Raw genomic sequence first — 24748 nt, 5'->3', positions numbered from 1 at the left:
GAGCCTGTGTGTCCGAGGACCTGAAAGGAGACCAGTGAGGCTGGAACCTGGTGGATGGGGTGGCATGGGTGGCAGATGGGGACAGCTAGGTAGACATGAGTTAGATGGTGATGGCTCCATCCATTGACTTAAGCCTGTCAAAACCCTCCTTAAAAATGGACTTTTGTCTCCTAGCCAGGACGGTGGCCTCAATTCTAGCTTCAGCCTGTTCTAAACCTTTCTAATGTGTTCCATTGGCATTTCCTAAAGGTAAGAAACAGCTGTCTCTTGGAAAAAGCAAAAAACCACTAGGCAACCCAAATGCTGCCCTCCTTGCAACTCCTCAGGTGGGTCACATCGCCACCACTGATCCTGGCGAGGTGGTGGTCAATGTGTTAATTAGCCAGATCTCCCCTAGAGGGAGAAGCGTCCAGAGGGTGCTAAAAGCTTAAGGGGCAAGAAGCAAAGAGAGCTGGCAATGCAGTGGTCTGGAAGCCTTTGTCCAAACACAGGGAAGGTGAGGCAGTGCAGCAGGCAGACATCTGAGTTTTGAAATTCTTCTGTAATTATGGCTTGAGTAGAGAAAATGCACATGAGTTCACAGGATGATAAATATTAGCATGCTTCTCCAAGTTCAAGTGAGTTGTCAATAAGACAATTAAAGCAGCATCAATAATATGCACTGTATGTTATTATCTGCTATTCTAAATCCCAGGCTTTTGTGATCCCTAGAAAACAAAGGAAGACAGGCAGCAGTGATACACATATTTTTTTGCACAAGTGAGAGATGGAATTCAGCCTTAATGTAACAACACAGCACCTGAGGGGTGGGTGATGGATCATTCTTAAATACTCTATGAAGAACTCGGGGTAATGAGGGATGGGTTAGGTGGAAAGGAGTGTTACAATGGGAAATTAGCAATCCTGTGTCTAAAGCCGATCAATCACATCTATCACGTGGCCCCAGTCAATAAGAGCCTGAATAAGTGCTAGCATTGACCTTAATCAACTGACAATCGGTACTTGGAAATCAGAAACTGTAGATTCTTCTAAAAGAAGACGAAGCTAAGGAAAACTTTGCATAAAATTAATGAACAGGAATGAACATGGCCTTTAAGAGTGTATACACACACACATATTCATATATGTAAATATATATAGGAAAAGCTATATAGGATTGTGCTGAACTGGAATTTATAATGAACTATCTCTTGAATACAAATTGCAATGGCAAAAGTTTTTCATTGTTCCCCAAGACAAAAACCTACACAATGCAATCTCTATACATCTGCAGAATCAAAAAATCATTTTCTGCTAAAAATAACTTGCAAAGCATTAAATGCATTGGAATGAGAGTAGATGTTAAAACTACTATTTGTTGACACTTTGTGATTTGGGATTGAACAGAGAAGTTGTCTCCAAATTAATGAGCCAGACGTAATACAGCACTGTCAAAATATTGATTTTATTTTATCCTACCTATTGTTGGAACTCTTCTCTAAGTTGGGGAAAAATATAATTTTTTCATTAGCGTTATCATTTGTTTTTATTACATTACTTGCTATTTATTATGGAAAAGGAATCTCGTGTCAGTTTTCATGATTAATATAGAACAATCACATGGAAATTTGTGATAGAGACTAAAATAAAATACCAAATGTTTCCCAGACAATTCTTACTACAGACTGCAATATTTCTTCAGAGGAAAAAGCAGAACTGTTGGTTCAAATTTCATAATGCATGATACCTAAATTTAGACCTCTATCTATTATGTACTTGGGTAACAATATTATTCTAACTAATGTTTTAAATTTACAGTAATTATATTCATGTTTATATAGCTTACTTTAAAATAATCAAATTAATGAGTGGACAATTGCCAACATATATTCAGAGTTGAACAGATAAAATTAGAAAAAAAAAAGCTGTTTCACAAGGTCTGTTGCTTTGTTCTTAAGGATTTTTTTTATAGTGTCTTAAAACATTTTTTTCTTTTAATTCATCATCGATTTTTGCGAAGGAAGGAAAAATATTTAAGCAACTTTTCCAAAAATGTAATAAAAGTCATGCATTTGTTTCCATAATTTTTCTACTGAGTCATTTACATTTTAATATTTTGCATCTAAGTTACGATGATGTGAAATACGATATGTATGCAGGACTCTTTGGAATGTTTACAGTTATTTAATGAAATTTACTTAACCATTTAAAACCAAATAATGAGAAAAAAAAAGTTCAGTATCCAAAGAGCCAGGACATATTTCATTTTCCACCAAAAAACATAATAAGAATAAAATTAAAAAGTTAACATTGTAATAATTTAAGTAACGAATCAGAAGGCCAGGCATGAGATGTACTTTCAAGTTCAACGTCAAATCAAAACATCCCATGTGATCCTACAGGCGATACCAACAAGGATCTGGTTTTCCTGCCAACATGTCCGTCTCTTGAAAGGGATGGGTCTTTGCGATGAAGAGTTGGGGATGGGGAGTAAGAAACTCCAAGGGTCAGGTCCTAAGTAAAGTACAAATTCCCTTGGGGGCAGGGACCGTGCTTTGTGGAGATTTCCTGGTCACAGATGGAAAAGGATGGAGGGAATACAGAACACCACTGCAGCCTTGCGTAGGAAAGAGGAACCCAAAATACTGTTGTGAAACTCATGATGGACCCTCCCACCCTTTAGACTGCATGAAGCACAACCGAGTCTAACCCAATGCTGCCATACAAAAATAACTGTGAATGGACACCCACTAAAGCTGGGGGTGGCCGACCGGGAAGCAGAGGGTAGCCAGGTATCACAGACTCTCTTGTGAACCCCAACAGGAACTACCCTTTGAGAGCGCTTGATCATTTTTGTCTTTGCAGCTAACTTTATCTTCTCACTTCTCTGAGGGCCTGATACAGAGTAAACGTCTAGTAGATATTTGCCTAGGAAGAAGAATAGAAGGAGGGCAAGAGGGAAGGGCCACTTGCAAGGAAGATATTGACTTTGGACAGCAGGAGAGGGCATCAGGCAAGAAGACCACAGTGGCCCATGGATGCCCTCCCACAGGAAGTACCCCTCAGCAGGCGGCGCTCACAGCAGAGAGGGCAGCCCCAACTAGATGTCCCCTTCGCCATGCAAAGAAAGATCGCGCCACCAAGATCTTTCCAACCTTAGGGACTTTGCATAGGCCATTCCCTCTGCCTGGAAATCTTCCCTACCTTGTTCTCTGCTGACTTCTTCTCACCCTGAGTCCTCCCAGAGGACACCACTGACTACCCAGGTGAAGAGGTGTCCCTACAGCCCTCAGTTCTCTCCCTTCCTAGTCTTCGTGGGCACGGTTGAAATGGCGCATATACTTCCGTGTCTCTCTAGAGCAGCAGGAATCACAGGGGTCAGGTCCAGGTGCCTGGCACATAGCAGACACTCAGCAAAGATCTGCAGAGCATGGTGGCGCTGCCGAGAGTGCAGTGAGAGAGGAGATAGGAAGCCCACTCCCCATGGGCTCTGCTAGTTTAACTCTCTCCATCCCTTTTTTACTCCAGCCACACTCCTGCTCCTTGGACAGACCTAGCACAGTCCTGTCTCAGAGGCTCTGCACTTGCCCTTCCCTTAGCCTTGAGTGCTCTCATCCTGGTATCCACCGCCAAGTCTAGGCGCAGATGCCAGCTTCTCAGCAAGGCTTCCTGCATGACTGGTGTGACATTACAGCCACCCCCATTCCCATTCTGCTGTATCCCCATTCCCTGCTTCATTTCTCTCCATAACACATGTCACCATCTGATATACAATGTATTTGAATTATTTGGGTTTCATTTTTGTTTCTGTTTTTGAGACAGGGTCTCACTGTGTCACCTAGGCTGGAGTGCAGTGGCACAATCACTGTAGCTCAACCTGGGTTAAAGTGATCCTCCCACCTCAGCCTCCTGAAGAGCTTGGACTACAAGCATGCACCACCACACCCAGCTAATTTTTTTATTATTTGTAGAGATGGGGTCTCGCTATGCTGCCCAGGCTGATCTTGAACTCCTGGGCTCCAGTGATCCTCCCACCTCAACCTCCCAAAGTGCTGGGATTAAAGGTGTGAGCCACTGCCCCAGGCCTGAATTATTTGTTTATTTCCAGTTGCCTCCCACCAGAATGGAAGCTCCGTGAGAGCCCAGATTTGAATCGGTTTGTTCACTGTTATGTCCCCAGGACCCCAAACAGTTTCAAATCTCAAAGCCTCTCTAGCAGGTTGCCCACAGCAATGTCCTTCCCAAGTGCTGTTCCCAGATCACCACAGCAGTTCCTACTGTCACACCTGTATTTTTGCTGTTCCATCCACCAAACACTGTGCCCTTCACTTCTTGTTGTCTATTCAACTAATATTTAAGGACTGAGGCCTAAGTACCTCATACCCTTCAGGAGACGGTCCACGGAGCCCTCCTTGCTATATGGCCTGCTAGCAATGCTTCCCTCTCAGAGCCTGTTTAGCCCAGCTGCTCGGGGGTTCTTCCAGGCTGCCCCTAGAAAGCTAGATATTGTCTCTGGAACAGTTCATGTGCAGGCCAGCGGGAGGTCAGGCCAGTGCAGCAATGCGATGGCACTCCTGGGCCTCCTCCCAGGCAGAGCAACCTGCAGCTGGGAGCTGTCCTGGGACAAGGTCCTGGGAGGGGCCTAGATACCCCTCAACCCATTCTCTTGAAGAGATATAGTCCCCTTGGGTTTCTGGAGACCAGAAACTGGCCCAGCAAAGCCAGTTTCTTGGATTTTTTTTTTTTTTTTTTTTTTTTTTTTTTCTGAGACAGAGTCTTGCTCTGTCACCCAGGCTGGAGTGCAGTGACACGATCTTGGCTCACTGCAACCTCTGCCTCCCGGGTTTGAGCAATTCTCCTGCCCCAGCCTCCCAAGTAGCTGGGATTACAGGCGCCCGCCACCACGCCCGGCTAATTTTTTTTGTATTTTTAGTACAGATGGGGTTTCATCATGTTGGCCAGGCTGGTGTCGATCTCCTGACCTCAACAGATCTGCTCGCCTCGGCCTCTCAAAGTGTTAGGATTACAGGTGTGAGCCATCACGCCCGGCCCCTCAGAATTCTTACAACACAACCAACGTCGACACCTTTGCATCTGGTTTGGGTTAATAACTCACAGATGATAAGTAGGAATAAAGTCCAGGTACACCTCCCTGATGTCTCCATAGAAGGCTAGCTGGCAAGTCTGGAGAGGATTGGATCCCAAAACCCCAAGGGTGAGAGCAGATGAAAGGCAACCTTGCCTCACATGGCATCGTGGTGTGTGCTCTTTTTGGCATGGATAGGTGTTCAAATACAGCTTCATGGAGCAAGAAAGATTTGGACTGATGCCTGAGAGAAGAATGAGATGTGGGGTGGGGACAGGAAAGGCAAGGGTGCCCTGGGAATATAGGAGATGCCTATAGAACATGGGAAGAAGCATTCCTCACCCACCAGCAGAGGATGGGATGTTGGCTTCTGCTCTAATTCCCAGGCCTTTGACTTAAACGCATTTTAAGAAGCAAAATAATTCCCATGCTCAGAAATGCACAGGACAAGTCTCCCCCTTTAGGGTCCAAGGAGTGAGTATGGTAGAATCTTTGCAACTACAACAAGTATGTCTGCCTCATGACTGTCGATTCTCCAACCACCATGTCTGTTCTAGGAAACCCCATTTGCTGAGAAGGTCCAGGCCACATGCCAAGAGTCCCAGTCTGAAGGGCATGCAACCTACATGTCACTGACATAGGTTCCGTTCAGACAGAGCCCAGCACTGCTACCTACCGGCAGCTTGGCCTTGGGCAAGTCACACCACCATGGATAAGCCTCGCTTTCTCCATCAAAAGACAGAGAAGATTCTCAGAATTAAGTTAAATAATATATTGCATTTCAAAGCCCAATGCCACCTGTCTAATAGGCACTCAGTAAATGCTAGAAGGTCATTGACAGGACCCCATCTTGGTTTCAAATTTCCCCGGGGAAGATGGAGGCTTGCTTCTTCATACAGCATCACTAGGGCATTCCCTACTTTCCAAAAGAGACTGGCATTTTTCTTTTGTCATAGATTTGGGACCCCCTCTGGTGAGGGAAAGCCAGCCCAGAATTCTACCTTTTCCTCTGTGGGAGAAAGTAAAGGAGCTCTGTTCAACTCCCCACCTCTCTCTTGGGTGACTCTTCTTGAATGCAATGGTCACAGGTTCAACTCATTAATTTTATACTTCATGCTTAAGTGTTAGGCTGCTTTGAAATCAACACTTGAATATATACCAATATGCAAATTAGGGGAGTCTCTGGTATGTATATGTGTATGTGTGTGTGTGTGTGTATATATATATATATTTTTTTTTTAATTTGGAACCTGGAAACTAGGAGAACATCACTGCTTTCATTTTGCTATTGTGTTGATGCAATGGTTTCAAAGCATTTCTGTTCTCATTCACAGTGCCGATCCTACCTAGGACACACTTTATATATCTAGACAGACAGACAGACAGATAAATAGATCGACAGACAGGAAGGAAGGAGGAAGAAGGGAGAAAGGGATTGAGGGAGGGAGGGAGGGAGGGAAGAAAAGACGGAAGAAAGAAAGGAATGAAGGGACCTCCTTGTGATCTTTAGCTTTGGCTATAGGGAAAAGATGGAAAGCACAGTTTATAATGTCCCTACCAGGAATCCCGCAACCAACCAGTACACTTGTGTGCATGTATGTGTTTTCATGTGTGATCATGTGTGTGTGTGTGTGGCCTAGATAAGTGGTACTAACATTTGATGGATTGGAGTGAGAATATTTGTTTAGTGAAGACTTAGACCCCAGACCCCTCCATAACTCAGCTGACCCTTTAAAATGCATCTTAAGATACACAGGAAAGCAATCAACCAACAGTTATTGGATTCCCAGGTACATCACTCCAAAGACCAGCCAGGAAGGAAGGAGGAATGGCACTTCTCCACCCTGCTCTGCAGATGAATGATGCCCGCAGCCTTTGGTGGGGCTTCTATTTCTAAAATATTCAACAACATGTATTAAACAAGTAATAAGAGTAGCTGGCCATTCATTGAATAGCTGGTCTCTGGGCTCCTTAATCATTTTCTCTTTTAATCCTGATGACCTTATGAGGGAGAAAGAATTAGTCCAATTCTACTGATGAGAAAACTGAGGCTCAAAGATCAAAATGCCCTGCTTACAAACAGCTTGCAAGTGGTGAGGCTGGATGGCAAACTTGGTGCCATCTGACTGGTCCTGAGCTCTTTATCATGATGTTACACTGCTTTAAAACAAAACAAAAAGATGCCTCCAGCTCTTCCTCATTTACAAACTTGATGTTTCCAGCTCAATGAAATAAGCATCTTATTAAGGGAGGAAGCATCCCTAAAAGTTAAATTATGCAAAAAAAAAGAACTTATAGATATGGATAGATCAAGCAACACACATGGACTGTGTAACTCTTGCAAAAACAATTTAATTAGCAAACAAAATGCACACAAAGAATCCTCCTTTAGACTCTCCTCCTTCAGGAAGAATGATACAGTCAGTGAAAAGACACACAAAGTTTCCTCATGTTACTCTAAAGGTTAAGAGTCCGTTGATGATAGAGATTAATAAAAGGAGGGTCGCCTTGGCCCCCACAGTCCAGCAAGAATTCCACTCACCTACCTTTGAGAAGAAGATCAGTGATCATAAATACCTTCACGTTTAAGCTCAAATTATCATATTATGATTTTGTGTTTGATTCTGCTAAGCCCTCTGATTCCTAGAGAAACAAGGGCTCCATCCCCAGCCTCCCCAGGCTGCCTGGCCCCTTCACAATGGCCTCCACGGGAGGCCAACCTCTACCAGAAGTGAGTCAAAGAGACAGATTCCAATGCGAAAGTCTGTCCCGGGGAAGGAAGCAGCTGGAAACCACTCATTCTTCAGATCAATGAACAAATTATTTTATTGAAGTTGGTATTTGGAGATCACACAAAAACTGTGATTTTCATCTAAGCAATATTATCATGCAAAGGGAGAAAAAGTTTTCTTAACAACAGACTCCTGCTGTCCCCCAGATCCACACAGGGGCCTGGTATTTTTCACCTGAGTGGCCAGGCTCCTTAGCCAGGCAGTGCCTAGAAGAAAAAAAAAAAATCTCACAAGAATCTAGCTCTTGTCAACATTTTGAGACGTGAGGATCAAGTTGCTGGTGTCAGTGAAACAAAGGAACAGAATGTCAAAATGCAACCAGTTCTTCCGGAAGCATTTGGAAGATGGCACATACTCTAATATCTGGAATATATTACTTGACCTCACCAGACAGCCATCGCCAAAGAACAAACATGCCAACAGGCCAGGCATACACATCCCTACCACTCCCCTCCAAAGGACAAGCCGTATCACCATCCGTTACATCCCAGGGCACTGTCATGGGGAATGCCAACCAGATGACTAGACCCTGGCTGAGCCAATCATTTGTCACCTACTAAGAAAGCCACTGTGTCTTCTTGGGGTGGCAGCAGTTATTAAAGGGGAAAACTGCTACCTTGCAGCCTTAATCCATTTTCAGATGATGCAAATGTTCGTGTCATCTTGTCTGTACTTCTTCTGCCTTCAAAATAGACGGAAATTTTAAATGGAACTAAAATTCCAATCGTACCCCCACCGCCCCAACTTTAACAAAAGCTTTTTCAAAATACTTTCAGGACGAATGTGTACACACAGGGTGAAAAAGCCAAAAAGAAGGAAATGGGTGGGGTGGGGGGGCTGAAACAAAACAAAACAAAAATCACACGGAAAATAAATATTAAGTTGTCAAACCAATGATCTCTAAAAAGAATTGCAGATGGAGTGTCTGGCTTTTTGCTTAAGAAATGGTGCATGCAATGTCCATGAGAGCTCCAGGCAGGCTGTGGCTTCAGACTGTTCCCAGCTACATGCAAGTCCTCAGTACCCGGCAGCGGCAGGACTCAGTGAGCGAGTGGCTTTGCCAAGACCAGCACAGAAGCAAGCCCTCCACTATCAGAGGAGGTTTCAGCTGCGCAGATTAAATCCTTTCATGCCGGCATGTGGCCGCTTTTCTTCCTCCTCGCATTCCCACACTACCACTTTTCCACCTTTTGAACTCTTCTTGGGCTGTTGGAGGGGGACTGCCCACCCACCAGCATTGACTCTCTTTTGGGTGGAAACGTTGGGGAATAAAGTTTCTCTGATGCTGTGGAATCCACGCACTGAGTTTAATGAACAGATCCAGCCATGTTCCATCCGTGAGATGCTCTCTGCTCGGTGCAGATTTAAGGCTGCTGAAATAGCCACTTGGCATCAACAGATTACAACCCCAAAACTGGGGGCCCTGGCCGGGGAAGCAAAATAATTAAAGCACTTTAGCTCTAATTGCAGTAAGACTTCCCAGCCCCTTCAATAGGCTTCATATAAATGACGGCCTTTCCATAATAATTTGGAAGACATTGCCTGATTTGATTTAAATAGATTTTAATCGGGAATTAAAATTTTGGGAAAATAACCACACACAAAAATTGTGTAAGCTACTTTTTTTCTCTAGTCAATAAGGGATAAGTGTTTCTAGATATTTCAGAAGATAAAATTAAATATCAAGCTATTCAAAGAGATTAAATTTTATATGTAATATCTATGTGGTCTGTGATCTGTTTGCTGTCTCTATAGTTACTTGTTAGCTGACATAGCATTTCCAAATATTTTCTCCCTCTTAATAACAAATTCACAATAATGTATATGTTCTCAAAGTAGCAAGTTCCGGTTGACATTTTTAACTTTCCTTTTCAAGGCGGGTTAACATTATTTGGAAGGATGATTTTGTTCTCAGTGCTAAGGACAGTTTAGGGAGGCAGGAGTGCAAACAAGGTTGAGACACGCGCCTCCCAGGCCAATGCAGCTGGCTTCCAATGCCCGCTCGGCCATGCCACAGGCATGGGCGGCAACAAGTTGCTACACCCCTCAGTTTGCCCACTGCGGAAGCTGCCCCAAGGGAGGCCCTTCCCTGGGGCATTAGAAGAACTAAGCAAGATAATGCACCCGGGGTGTGTAATGCAGTGCCTGGCATGGGGTCAGCACCCAACAGTGGCCACTGCAGGTGTCAATGTTGTGGCCACCTCTGCATACCTACACCGAAGAGCCCCAGACCTTCCCTTCCTCCCGTGCCTGGAAACTACAAACAGGAATGTCTGCTGAATTAATACCATCTCCCGAGGGTCCTACGATCTGGTCCTTGCATGAACCAAACTCTCCTTCAAATTTATGGGAATTATGAGGGAATCTCAGAAAAGCAACCCAGATCATCATTATAATTAAGGCTGAATGGGCATTTCTGTGATCAATCTCGATTTTAGGTGGGCTTTCACAACCTAAGTAAAGCTACTTTGTGGTGTGGGGTGTGTGTGCGTGTGTGTGTGTGTGTGTAATTTAGTAATAAAGCAACAAAAAGCCTACAAAATGTAAAGGAGGCCAGGCACAGTGGCTCATGCCTTTAATCCTAGCACTTTGGGAGGCCGAGGCAGGTGGATCACCTGAGGTCAGGAGTTTGAGACCAGCCTGGCTAACATGGTGAAACCCTGTCTCTACTAAAAATACAAAAATTAGCCAGGTATGGTGGCACATGCTTGTAATCCCAGCACCTTGAGAGGGTGAGGCGGGAGGACCCCTTGAACCTGGGAGGCAGAGGTTGCAGTGAGCCAAGATCGCACCACTGCACTCCAGCCTGGAGACAGAGTAAGACTCTGTCTCAAAAAAAAAAAAAAAAAAAAGGAAGGAGCTTGGTGGTCCCAAATAGACAAACAGAGTCAGCAGTGGAGACGTGGCCTCCCAGCATCTGGCTGAAGAGCCGGCAAGGAGGTAGGGGGCCAGAAATATACTCCCCAGGAGCCAGGCCCACCTAGGTAATCAAAGAGCCAACTGAACACAGCTCAGGCAATCAAAGCTGTAATGCCTAGATAGAAAACTTTCAGGTTAATGTCAGCTCAAGCCTACGGTGATCATTTCTCTTATGTCATAACAGCACTTAATTTTCTCATTGGAAAGCCACAGACTAAGAATAGTAGGTAGAGGAAAGGGGGAACCTTATAAACTGATTTTCCTTCCTGCATCTCTTCATGCCTTTGAAGCATCAACATTACCTTTCTGCCACCACCTACCTGGAGGCTTTGGTCCACCCCAAAGAGTGCTTGCTTTGGCCCTACCAGCCCCCAAGCCTGGTGTCAGGGTGTGGTGGATGAGCTTTGAGAATCAGGAGCAAATCACAGAGGTCCTGCTGTAAATCTGGCCCCAGAAAGGGCAGCTGAACGCGGGTCACGGGAGATGCTTTGCAGCAGTAGATGAGCTGAGCGTGCCAACTCCAGAGGCATAAAGGATGGGTCTAATCCTAGACCCACCACCTACCCCTCCCATTGCCTCAGTTTTCCTTCCTGAATTCTGGACATATATAGTACCTGCATCATAAGGAAGGTGTAAAGCACTAGGAGCTGTGCCTTGCACATAGCAAATACTCAAAAATGGACAGCCAGGTGCACTGCCTCATGCCTGTAATCCCAAAACTTTGGTAGGCTAAGGTGGGAGGACTGCTTGAGGCCAGGAGTTTGCAACCAGCCTGGGCAACACAGCAAGATGCCATCTCTAAAAAAAAAATGTTAAAAACTACCTAGGTGTGGTGGTGTGTGCCTGTAGTCCCAGCTACTCAGGAGGCTAAAGTGGGAGGATCTCTTGAACCCAGGACGAGGCTACAGTGAGCCATGATTGCACCACTGCACTTCAGCCTGGGTGACAGAGCAAAGCTCTGTCTCTTAAAGTCAAAAAAAAAAAGGTATCATTATCCTGCCAGCAAAGTGCCCAGCCTCAACTCACTCAGAGCCTAAGAACTATGCTTTCCACTGCTGAGTCTGCATGTCACAGTCAGGCGCCAGGGATGGGGTTCTCCCCCCACCCCAACCCCTGACACCACCTCCATGTGCAATTGACCTCTAAGCAGTCAGAGCTGGGCCCCATGCCTTTGCTCAGATACAATTCATCCACGTGGAAGTTCTCTCCCCTCTCAGACCCCATGGGTCTTCCCCTGTTTGGTGCACAGCCCAACCCCCTGGACTTACAGAGCACTGGGATATGTCTGTCTCCCCACCAGCTTGTGCAGTCCCCAAAGGTAAGACCACAGCTGACCTTCCACCCCCATGAAGAGGCCCAAGACAAGGCGCGGCACATAAAGTGTGGGAAATAAGCTTGACTCTCTCCAAGGGAGATACAGAAATATCTGGAGACATTTTTGATTATCATAGCTGGGGGGTGCTACTGGCATCTAGTGGGGTAGAAGCTGGGGACGCTCCCAAACATCCTACAACGCACAGCACGGACTCCCACGAGTGCCCTGAACTGGAAAAATGATGGCCAGGTTCATCTGTTAAGTTCCACCCAAGCCTCACTCTCATCTCAATCTCGTCTCTTAGGGAAAATAAACCCCACCTCGAGCAGGCTCAGAGGATGCAAAAAGCCAAGTACTTGATGCTGCTTATAGTAGCAAAAACTCCACTGTAAGAGAAAGACCAGAGATCTACAGTGATTTTTAAAAGTGAAAGCTCATTATCCTAAGCGAATTAACGCAGGAACAGAAAACCAAATACAGCATGTTCTCATGTATAAGTGGAAGCTAAAGATTGGGGACACATTAATATAAAGATGGCAACAATGGATACTGGGGGACACTAGAGGAGGGAGAAAGGCAGGGGCAGAAGGCTGAGAAACTATTGGATACCATGCTCACTACCTGGGTGATGGGATGCATTGTACTCCAGACCTCAGCATCACACAATGTACCCATATAGCAACCCTGCACGTGTACCCCCTGAAGCTAAAATAAAAGTTGAAAAATTATTTTTTAAAAATCAGAAGCTGAGAGCAGACTCTCAGGGAGCCAACAGAACCAGCCACAGCAGCCCTTATCGCCAGGCACAGTCAAGAGGAGCCCATTGATGGCATCAACTGGCCGGGGGAGGCCCCCACACCCACCCCAGGTGGGCCAGATGGCTTCCCACATAGCCCACCTTCCTGAGGGTCTTCCATCCATGTTTGCCTTCTTTTGGAAAAAAAAAGCAGGGGGATTTTGGAAGACTGGCCTGTGTTTCCTAGCATCTCTATTCTGAGGATGCATGTTCTCTTGTATTTCCTGATTCCTTCATTTATTTCCACCCCAACCCCTCCAACACACATGTACATTACAAACTCCCCAGTCTACTGTGGATAGTACAATTGTGGATGAAAAGGAAATCATCTCAGAACAAGTATTTCTAGCAGGCAGCACCCTTCCCCAGCACACACACACAGACAGACAGACACACACACACACATATCACCACCACCACCATCACCAGCACAACCTAGGGGGCCACTCCCTGGCTTAGCGCATTCTGACCACGCACATTACCTGCTCACTCCTCTAAGGACATTCAATGCCACCAAGGGGAACATCACAGCAGCCTGAAGAGTCTAGACCTGAACAACCAATCCCTCTCCTTGGCATAAGGCCTCCCTTCCAACAACTCCCGAGCAGGTACCACATGAAGCACACAGGTGAGCCCAAACAGGCAGACAGAGACCTCCCTCCCCCTCCTCCCCATTGGCCCTGCTCCCTTCCCTCCAACTCCTCCGCAGCCTCAGCCCAGACCCTGCCCTGGCACATTCTGGAGAAGGTGCCAGTGTGCACAGCAGGTGTGAGTTCAGAGGAAGCCCCTCCACTCACAAGGCCCCACTAGTAGCAATGTAAGTGAGTTTGTGCCCTGCTTTTAGATTCCAAAATCCAGCCTTCACAACCTGAGAGATGCCACCTGACCACCCCTGTCCTTCCAGTCGAAATCTAAGGCCTCACTTGGAGATAGGCTGAGGCAGGGCTGAGCACTGGCCTGCCCTAGGTCCTGGCAGACAGGCCATGGAAGAGGCTTCCCTCCTTCATATGGACAAATGTTGACCTGCAGAAAACTCACTTGTTTTTAAATTTGCATCAAGTCTCACTTTAAATAATGTTGATATTTCAGCTTACTTAAAAGGCTTATTAAAAACACTAAATCCAAAGATGTTAAAAAGCTATAATTGTCCTCATTCAGCCTGGAAAAATAAATCTATTTGCTTTCTTCTTTTATGATACTCTTCTTATAAAAAAAAAAAAAAGTTCATCTATATTCTCATGAGTATCATTGCTGTCTTTCTTCCCCCTCCATTCAAGGCACTTTAAAAACACCTGTGCCATTCACAGCCAACTTTTGAGCAAAAGGCAACCACATTTGGGGAAGGCTGTTTAATTCTGATTTCCTGATGCCAGAGACAAGCTTCTCTTGCTCAAAAGTAAGATGGAGTTCAGAGTTCACTTGAATGGGCTCGTGGAGCTGATGGAAATTTCTTTGGTTACCTAAGGCAAAGCAAACAAACCTAATCATTCAGCTTTTTGGGGTTCAGTGGGCAACGATTCCACATCTCAGCACTGCCTTCAGTGGGCAGTGTACCCCATGGGCAACTGTGGGAAGTCTGGCTGCACCTTCTAGCTGCCTCTCTGTCCTCTCCCATAATGGAGGTTATTGGCCTCTGACTTGGACCAGAACAGCATGACTGTCGCTCTCTGCCTGCCCCAAGTCTTCCGTGAAGATAGCCCAGCCAGCAGTTAAGTTGCTGAGTTGCGAAGATCTCCAGCCTGCTCAGAAGTTAACCACTCCAGGCACAGAACAAGATGGGCTTTCAGAGCACTGGTCCAAGAGAATGCAAATTTATTGAAAGCGTTTTCTCCAGGTTCTCCATAATTACCATTTATGTCTCCAGGAACTGTTTCCCCAAACCCAGTTTAGGGTGAAAGCATTTTAGAGACTTTCCCTGCAGATGACATATGAGGTACTAACCTTTTTTCATATGCCCAGATGTTAAGTTCATTTCCATCACATTTATGTAAATCTCATTTGAACAGTAAATCAAAAGAAATCTTAAATCATTGTACACTATTTAAAAATCAACACTAAATCCGGTTGACTTGCAGTGATATTAACATGAAGACACAGTTAAGGGGCTGAAGGTAGGAGGCAAATCTTCCATGCAATGGTCTCGGAGTCCCGGCCATTGGTCACATGCAAATATCTCTGCCTGGTCACAATCGCATTTAAGTTTGACCAGCTTAAGGGTCTTCTGGAAATGAAAGTCTTAAAAGTTTTCTAAACTTTGGGAAAATGGGTCCCTCAGCCCAGGGGCCTGTCATCTATGTCAGTGTCTGAGACTGAGGCAGAGAAAGTCCACAGGCAGAGGCCCAGTGCTGAGACTTCTGGCAGCCGGGTTTCTCCTCAGTGGGGGGAAAAGTTAATTCCTAGGGCTCGGCGGTTCTGCATTTGTCAGGGAGCAGGACGTCAGTGCTATCATTACCAAGCAAATCAGCCAGGCGGTTAATGGTGGAATCAGGAGACATTTGCACTCCGCTATCAGAATGACATCATAACTAAAGCAGCCTTCAGCCAGAAGCCCTGGGCTCTCCCCGAGCAGAGGCCAGAGGGCTGCAGGGGCGACCCCCTGCGACTCCCTGGACTGAAAGCTGAGCCCCCCCCCCCCCCCGCAGCAGCTTTCAGGGTGGTGGGCGCAGCCCCAGGCAAGTTCCCAGGCTGGCCTGGCAAACAAGAACTAGGGTTCTAGTCTTCCCCCAAGCAAATCGACTTTTCCCCTGGGTTCTGAACGCTGTAAATAATCATTATAATAATATTACATATTTTCAATAAAATTTGAGATACTGTGAAACGACTTTCCTTATCAGGCAAGGGTTGGTATTTTATAAATGCAGCTACATTTTCGCTATAGGATTGATGGCATTTCCAACAGAATTGTCAATCGGTGACCCTGTCTTTAGCAAAGAAGGTCTGCACTCTCTCCTTCAAGCAAAAGAAATAAATGATGCTGGGGGAAGGGGGACGAGCTAAGGAAAAAGCCCTTCCTGCTCTTGTTTTGGTTGCTTTTCTTTCTGTTTAAAAGCACAGCGCAGACACACACATACACACACGCACACGCAGACACAAACCTTAGAATAATGGGGGAAGCATTTGGCTACAGGCTTGCATTTACGGCGCGGCGCGACCAGCAGCCGGCCCCGCTAGCTCGCAGCTCTGCCCTCAGCGGCGGCCACTGGGACCGACTGCCCGCCCCCGACCCAGGCGAGATGCCCAACTGCGACCGCGCGCCCCCCAAGATCGCCTCCCGAGTCTCGCCACAGGTACACGCGTGGCCCAAACATTTCACCTGGCCCGAAAAGTCAGGAGACGGGGGGGAAAAAAAAAGTTGTGCGAGCAGCCAGCCGGGGAGTCCCGGAGCCCGCGGAGGCCGTCCTCCCGCCGCCCAGCCGCCCGCACGCGAGGCCGGCCCGGGGCGGCGCGCAGCTCGCGGCACCTCGCTCCCGGCTTTGCGCGCTCACCCCGGGGCGCGCCGAGGCCACCGCAGGGCACTTACTTGGCACTTGCTTTTGAGTGTGCAGATCGTCCCGGTTTTCACTTGGGTTTTCAAACAAGTTTCAGGGAGAAAGAAGGAGGCAAAAAAAAAAAAAAAAAAAAATCCAATTATGCAAATGGACTCCGGACTGGGAGGTGCGGGTTGGATCTGACGCCGCTACTGTACGAGTTCTCGCAGCAGCCCCGGGCCGGGCAGATTTATGGGGGCGCGTCACGGCTACGCCAGGTCCCGCCGCCGGAGCATCTCGAAGTTAATTAAAGCGGTAATGTCCACTTTCCCGGCGACCCTCCGTGCGTGGGTTTACTATTTCACCATCAAACCCGACCTCGGCGGGGGCGGGGGCCCTGTCCCCAGGCCTCTCCTTCCCTCTTCTGGCCGCCCCCCTCTTTTTCCTCTCTCCGTCTCTCCCCCCCTTTTTCCTCTCTTTCGTCTCTTTAAGTCGCCTGCCTTCCACTCAGTGAACAATGAACAAAGATGTGAGTGATGGGAAAAGATCGCCCCCCCTCCCAACCCCAGCAGTGAGCAAAGCCGGTCTTAAAGTAAAAATCCAGTTGCTAATATCAAACTGGGAAAGAAAACAGCGCGTTCCCAGTCTCACCACCCCTTCCACACACACACACGCACGCACACACACACGCACGCACGCACACCCCACCCCAAGTTCACCTAAGCCCTGGCTGGAGACTGGGGCGCCAAGGTCAGGGCGCGCGGGGCTGCCCAACTCGCCGGGGACACCAGGGTTAGGGGACGGCGCGTGCTCGGGCCAGACGTGCTTCCCGCGCTCCTCCCCGCCGGTCCCCTCGGCCGGCCCCCTCCCTGCCTCTACACCGGCCGACCAGGCCCGGCGGCCCGCTCGGGCTGCCCGGCCGCTGGATGCGCTCAGCAAACGCGGCCCCTGTCGGATTTCTGCTAAATTGCACAGCGGCGGCGGCGGCAGCGGCTGTCGGGAGAAGGCGCAGGAGGAACCGGAGGCCCGCACCGCGCGCTCGCTCACTCCGCCCCTCCCGCTCGCCCCTCGCCCCAGCCCCGCCGGCCTCCGGCTCCCACCCGCGCACACGACCCGGCCCCCAGGACGCACCGGGTGCCCGAGCCCCGCAGGCCGGGACACCTCGCAGCTGCCGTATTTTCTGCTAAAGTGAAAACGAGGGCGGCTGACAAATCACGTCTCCGGCGAGGCACCCGTTAGACATAACAATATCCGGCAAACAAAACCCGGCCGCCGCTGCCACTCGCGCACGGGGCTGAGACCCCGCCCTGCTCTTTCTCGGCCCCCAGCCCCTGGCCACTGCGCCCTCAACCCCAACGCTCCCCGCCCCCCAACATTCCAATCCTCCACCTAACTCGGGAACGGTGGACATGTTCTCCAACAGGCACACAGTAGGAACCACTCACAATACAGAAGTGAAAAGGGGGGGGGACTTAACTTTCCACCTGTCCCCAAAGAAAGCCCTGCCAGAGTTCACTCCGCAGAGTGAAGAGTAAGCAACACAGGTCTCTCTCTGCCCAGCCCCTTTTCTTTCTCTTTCCCTAACTTCCCCGCGTTTCGACCTTCCTTCACTTCACATACATCCGTCTATATGGAGATATCGATATTTTAAATTATTTGCAAAACTGCAACAGATGGGCGCGTCGAGATCTGGACACTTTCCTACTCATCAAAGGAAAGCTCTCCCCCAACCCCAACTTTTTTTTTTTTTTTTGCCTAAAATACACCCCAAGTCCCGCCTACGACTGTTTTCCTCAATTCATCTTAGAAAATAATGTCTTGAAGCAAACAGAAAAAGGCTTATGAGCAAAGATCATTCCTACCCCAGTCATGCATCTGCGCTGGGGGGACGCCTCCCGTCCCCCCAGATTGCACTCTTCCCAGACGCCGCGCAAGCCCTGCCTCTCCTCTGCCTTCCAGAGCCCCCACGCCCGCACTTCCTCGCTCTGATTGGCCTCATTTCTCCAGCCTGGGACTGGCCGGCTCTGTTCCCTCCATAACCTGTTACTTATTTATTTATTTATTTCCTCTTTGGCCCCCGGCTGGGCCCCCGGCCGGTGCCTGGCTGGGGCAGGTGCTGCGGGCGCCGCCTGAGCTTGCAGGCGCCACGGCCTTTCCTGGGGTCGCGGGTTCGGACCCTGGCACCTCAGCCCTGAAACCAACTCTCCGGCCTCAGCCTGGCCAGGCTCCCGGGGCACAGGAGGCCGATGCAATCACAAAATGGCAGGTCTCAGCAGCTCTCGGCGCCCGCAAGTTTGACACATTGTAAGCATCAGCTAACTTTAATTGAAAAAAAAAAGGTTGCAAATTACCCTCTCTCCACGGGCTGAGGGGCCGGAACCCCGCAGTGAGCGCGGACCGGAGAAAGAGCGCAAGGCGAACCCCCGTCCCAGGCACAGGAGAAAATGGGGAAAGTCACTTGAGCAGAAGTTTCCGCGGCCCCAGCCTCCCCCCTCCCCTTTCTACTTCCCCCACCCCCCAGACCCTCTTGAAAGTTTCCCGGGGCCTGAGAGTGGCTCGCGGGCCGCTCGCGGGTGGGGGGCGCCGGCCGAGTCCCCGGAGCTGGACGCGGGGTCCCGATCGCGCGCCGGGCGCCAGGCCCCGGGACTCCTTTTCAAAGTAACGGTCCCGGGACCGCGGGCGGGGAGGCGGCGGCCCAGGCGCAGGTCCCGCTCGCCGCCGAAGTTCTCTAGCGCCATACGATGCCCGGCCGCCGCCGCCGGCTCGGTTTTTCTCTTCTTTCCCCCCACCCCCCACCCGCTGACAGCTTCTCTCGCCAACGTCACAGCCACGGATATTTAATTAGACCGTATTTTTTAATCGCGATGGGGCGAGAAGGAACCGGGCGGCAGGCCTCGCCGAGATGGGGAGGGGGAGGGGACGGGGGGGCCGCGCCAAGAGTCCAAACTCACTTTGCCACCCGCCGCCGCAGCTTCGGACGCCGAAGCTGCCCCCCCACCCGCCGCCGCCCCCCGCGTCGCGCCCCCCGCGCCGCGCCGCGCCCCGCGATCCCCCCCCCACCTTTGTTTTCCTTACCTTAAACATTGAAACGCGGGCGTCGGGAGCAAACTCGGGCACGTAAACGGAGCGTTGTAAAAGATTGTGTTCAATGAATAATGAAACATGCCCACACGATTGACTTGATCATTTTCCGGGGCTGAGGGGGGACGGGCGCCCTGCTCGCGCGCCTCACTCGCCCACTCGGCAGAGCCCTGCGAACTGTTCCCAGCCCAGCCAGGGCAGGGCGGGCTCGATTTTCATCAGCCTCTTTTCAGAATCGCCCCGTTCATTGATACTCATCACCCAGCCCCAGCAGATATCCCCATCCCCGGCTCGGCCTCCCCCTATCTGGTAGGTGAAATGCATTGTACCATTAAAAACGCTCTCCATTGTCGCCCTGGCATAATTCACAGCAACTAGATAGGTCTTGCGGCATTTAGCTTTGATGAGCCAGAGACTGAACCCTTGATATAATAATCTACAAAGAATGGTGTGTGATCGTCCATTTTTTCTCTCTGTCTAGCAACTAAGAAACCATTTAACACAGCGCAGCTTGGTTCTGACCTTGAGCTCATGTAAACACACTTATTAAAATCTATCTATTCTCCAAGAGCTACATTCTGATTGTCAGACTCGTTACTGAGACATATATCAGCCCCTTCCTTGTCACTACTTTGCATTCCTGCCTTTGACTAAAGAATTTTTTATCCAGCCGAGAGGGAGAGAGAGACTGCCACGGAGAGACAGGAGAGAGAGACGGAGAAGGGGCGAGGAAAAAGCGTAATTCTTACCTGCTCCTGAAACTATTTAAAGTCTGTTTCTTTTCTGGGAGGAAAAAAAAAAAAAAAAAAAAAAAAAACTCCCGGGTGAATCTCGGTGGACAGCGGGACGCGAAGAATCAGTCACAGCCCGGGCGTTTAAGGGAGTCATCAGCGATCAAATGACGTTGATCCGCGCTGTAACCTTGTGGCGTATTTAATGTAAATAAGGCAGTTATGTTGCCAATCGCCGCGATACAAACGCGGAGAGGTCCTCAGCCTCGCCTCCCGCGCCTGCCATTAGAGGCGACTTTATTTACAGACACTATTTAGGAGATCATGATAATTCTAAAACAATACTAGTGCCAAATGATTATGAAAATATGATTTTAATTAATCACGTAGTAGGCAGGGAAATTAGCATACGGTAATTAAACTTCGAGAAAAACGTCACGCAGGTTCTCTGCCTTATGGGTCTAGAATAATCATCATGCGATGGGCTCCAGGACTTAATTATCAAACAAAATAACTTTTTTAAGGCAACTTTGCAAGGCAGGTCCTCCGGGCAAACGTTTCGGTAAATAATATAAGCAGAAGTAACAAGGTGGGGGTGTGAGTGGGGCATGAGGTTGGTTTTCTGGGAAGCTAGGAGGGGGGAAGAAGGAGGAAAAAGCTGGATAATGCAATTATGGATTCTCTGTCCGAGAGTTGACAAAAGCTGGTGCCTCAAAAAGCCTCTTTGTTATGGGATTATATAATGATCCTGGTGTCATTATAGGAAAAAAAGATTCAGTAATAATAATAATAAAAGAAGTATCCAGATACACCAATGAGGGGCTTGTTTTAAAGAAAAGCCTCGCATGTGACACTGGGCATGTTAATAGCAAAGAGACAGGATCCAAAAGAGTTGACCAAAAAAAAAAAAAAAAGGATACAGGGAGGGAGAGCGAAGGGGGGGAGAGAGAGAGAGAGAGAAAGAGAGAGAGGCCTGTGTTGCGCATGATTAAGAAGTGATGGAGACAGATTGATTATTCAAAACGCCAAGCCACACGGGCACTTAAAACATTGATTCAGGTAAGACTTGCTCCAGCCTGCCCGAACTGAGCTCCCCCAAGATGACTGGCGGGGTTTAAACCGGGGCACCACAAGACATCAAAAGCAAAGAGATACAGAAAAGGCATGCCACTGCCTCCCCATCACCACCCCTCTCCAGCTGAAGGAGTCATTCGGTGGCAAGCAACCAGTCCAAGAGTGAGGGGAGGGACACAGAAAACTTTGCGCGGGGAGGAGCGCTGGGTTAGCGTGCCGGCGTTGGGGACGGACGCGACGCAGCTGCCTTGGGCGCTGGGCCTGGGCCCTCACCGCCGGTGGTCCGCTCCCCAGGCGCGCCATCGGCAGGCACCGGGCCTTGCCGCTGCCAGCATCCTCGAACCCTGCCCTGACAACCCAGCGCTCCTTGCTGCTGCTGCTCTCTCTCTCTCTCTTCTCTCTCTGTCTCTCTCTCTCTCTCGCCAGGAGTGCACTGGAGGAGTGAGGAAAGAATCACTTTCCTCCAACAAGCTAGTTCCAGGAGATTCTTAAAATCCGCTCAAATCTCTGCAGTGGTGTTTTTAAAAAATTCTCTGCCTACCCAAAAAAGTTTAGGAATTCAGCCCACATTTTCCAATCTGATGTGTCTGAAATTCTCTTTGAACAAATACCAAAATACAAGGGTTTTTTTTTTTCTTGTACAGAAATTAGCATCGCAATCACATGAATGATATCACTTTCTCTATGGGAATGATAGCCTGAGCGGTGGGGTGTTCTTTATTCCAATTCTTCGTGGATCAACTGATTATACTCTGTCGTCTTTTGAACCTGTTATTGTAAGTCAAGTGATTCTTTATAAGTGACAGCGCGGACAAAGAGGCGAGCAGGGCCGAGCAGGTCGAGAGGAAGTGGCCATATGGACTTGGAGAAAAGGCACTTTCTCCCCTATAGAATGGGGGTCGCCTTTTAACCCTGGAGCCGCCGGCCTCGCCTGGGCCGTAGGAGGCACGGAGCCGGGCGCGCGTCCTGGCATCGTTCTGGGGTCCCTGGCGGTGTCTGGCCGGTCTGGGCCGGGCCCATTGCCTCCAGGCCCGGGGAGCCCCTTCCAGGCCTGGAGGCCCAAGGCTTCTGAGGCCTCGGAGCCCGTGCGTCTCGGGAGGGCCGCGCTCCCGGTGGCCCGGGGTGCTTCTGCTGGGGCGCACTGCTGCGCGGGGGCTGCCACGGCTTTGCGTGGCCGGGCGGGCTGGGACCCACCCGGCAGAGACAGCGCGCTTATGGGAGGCCAAGCCCCGCCTGAGCCCCGCAGACGGCCGGGCAGGGGGCTCTCCGGCTCCCCCTGTCGGCGCCGACGCCCTCTGCATGCCTCCAGGACCTGAGCAAGCTGAGTGAGGGCCCCCCCCCCCCGCCCCCAGACCTCCCGGCGCGGCCCTTGTTGGGATTGGGAGGTGGAAGATTCCAGAAAATGGACAGAGGCTCGTTATCCTCCAGATGCCGAAACTTGACGCCTACCTGCGTCTCACTAAAGCATAAAAGTTCCCCACTGGCTCCCCACCCACCAGCCCCACCCCACCAGGCGTGTTTTGTGGCCGCTTTCATAATTTGTTGCTCTGCTATGCTTTTCCCCGTGTCCAGGATTTCTCGACGTCCCCATCTCCCTCCCTTGGCTCTGGCCTCTCTCTGCTCTCCCTTTTCAAACTCTGGAGTATTTCTCTCTGCCCCTGCCTCGCCTGACCAGGGCTGGAACCCCTTGGATTTTCGGCAGAGGCTCCCGTGGGCCCACCCACTCCCCTGTCCAAGAGTACTGCATTCTTCAGTACTCGAAGATGTCTCTATGGGCAGCCCCTCCCCACCCAGGGGACGTTGACCGGGGCCTTCCACTCCTGCGGAATCCTCAAGGCCACTCCCGCCATTTAATTTCTTGAAACTGATGAAAGTTACTGGGAACTTGGGATGATGAATTAGGTGGGTGGTGGCTGTGAGTAAAAATCAAGGTGGTGAAATAAGTTCTTTGGTGACTCCTGGACCAGCTCAAAAGCAAGGCTGGGAGGCGCTGCACCAGGTTGGAGCCCATCAGTTCCTTATAAGAAGCGTTCAATCACTCAAAGTGCCTACTTTGAAAGTGATACTGATCACACCAATAGGTTTGTTCTGACCTCTGTCATTTGCGCCTCAAACATGGCAGTGATTCATAAAATGTTACCAAACCATTACTTTGGAGTTGCACTCCTGGTCACAACACTACTCATTTGGTTTGTTTGTTTGTTTGTATATTGCTATTCTTTTCCCTTCATTCTCTTCTGCTCCTTATAATCCTGCCTCCTTCATAGTACACCAGGTCTTCTTATAATATTGTTTCCTTCAACATTGTTTCCTTATAATGTAATGAGAAAAAAACATGGATTCCAGCCAGGGCCACTATCTGTGCGGACTGTGCACGTTCTTCCCAGGCCTGTGTGGGTTGTCTCTGGGTACTCTCGTTTCCTCCCACACCCCAAAGACGTGCACGGTAGGTAGTCATGTCTGCATGGTGCCAACCCAAGCGAGTGTGGGTATATGTATGAGTGTTCCCTGCAATGAGATGGCATCCTGTCCAGGGCTGGTTCCTGCCCTGCACCCTGAGTTGCTGAGACAGGCTCCAGCCCCTTGAGATGGTGAACTGGAATCATCAGGCTGGAACATGAAACAATGAATGAATATAAATTATTGTCAAATAAAATACATAAAATATATGATAATCATACTAATATATGTCAAGAAACAGTACAGCACAAAAGTGCTCATATTTGTGCACTTTTGACTGCACATATTTTGAGTCCACCATATTTGTGATTTTTTGTTTTTCAACTTGGTGGTGGTGAGAGGTACTCCTTACAATTTTCACTTTGCAAACATGTATTCTTTGACTTAACCCATTACTACTATGACCACCCTCACTGATTGATCAAAAATTGGGGTAAGTAATGATCTTACTTGTTTTATTAATCGCTCTTAAATATATGTATAGCTCATATTTATTTCAATGTTTAGACATGTAGAAGTGTGGTGAAGCTTTGTGACCAGAGACATGCTGTAGGAACTTAACTCTTGTTTGTATCCATCAATCTATGGTAAAACTAGTTTCATTATACATCACTTGCTTAAAGTCAGTTTCCAAGAATCCATCAACAATATTAAGTGAGGACTTGCTGTATAGACAGATTTAAAAGCAGCAGGGAGGGTACCTGAGAGGGCTTCATGGGCTCTGGGGTGGAAGGGTGGACCAGGACACTTGTGAATCAAGAGGCCAAGTTCCCTCTCCTCTGGAACCTCAGTTTTTCCATCTATATAAAGATGACGTCCAACCATCTGTAATACCCCTTTGATCACTCACAGTCAGTGGTTTTAGCAAAATGATACCCCTAATCCCCAGGTCATGACTCCCTTCTTCAAGCAGAAGAAAGATGCTAGGTCTGCAAAGGGCCCATGTGTTAAGTTGGGATTTGGTCTGCATAGCTGCAGGGTCCCAGCTGGCCTCCCATGGAGAACCCTGTTTTTCCATCTCAGGAGTAGGCGACCATCCTTTACTGGG

The 24748-nt window shown here is 48.8% G+C and overlaps 1 protein-coding gene across 10 annotated transcripts in view; it reads right to left on the bottom strand.

The window, feature by feature from the left end:
* Positions 1-19632, bottom strand: part of ZNF536 (zinc finger protein 536) — a 487338-nt gene extending 467706 nt beyond the window's left edge. For 6 of the 10 annotated variants that reach the window (XM_054464746.2, XM_063657194.1, XM_063657192.1 and 3 more), the window contains exon 1: positions 19430-19626. The gene's annotated coding sequence lies outside the window, so the exon portion shown is untranslated. Of the gene's footprint in view, positions 1-16407; positions 16820-17485; positions 17531-19429 lie in introns of those variants that run through there. The other 4 variants (XM_054464748.2, XM_054464744.2, XM_054464745.2 and 1 more) reach the window with 3 other exon arrangements.
* Positions 19633-24748: the final 5116 nt, after the last annotated feature.

Source organism: Pongo pygmaeus, chromosome 20 (assembly GCF_028885625.2).
Source record: "Pongo pygmaeus isolate AG05252 chromosome 20, NHGRI_mPonPyg2-v2.0_pri, whole genome shotgun sequence".
NCBI lineage: Eukaryota > Metazoa > Chordata > Mammalia > Primates > Hominidae > Pongo > Pongo pygmaeus.
Note: the sequence above shows the minus strand (reverse complement) of the source record. Positions and strands in the feature narration are given on the sequence as shown.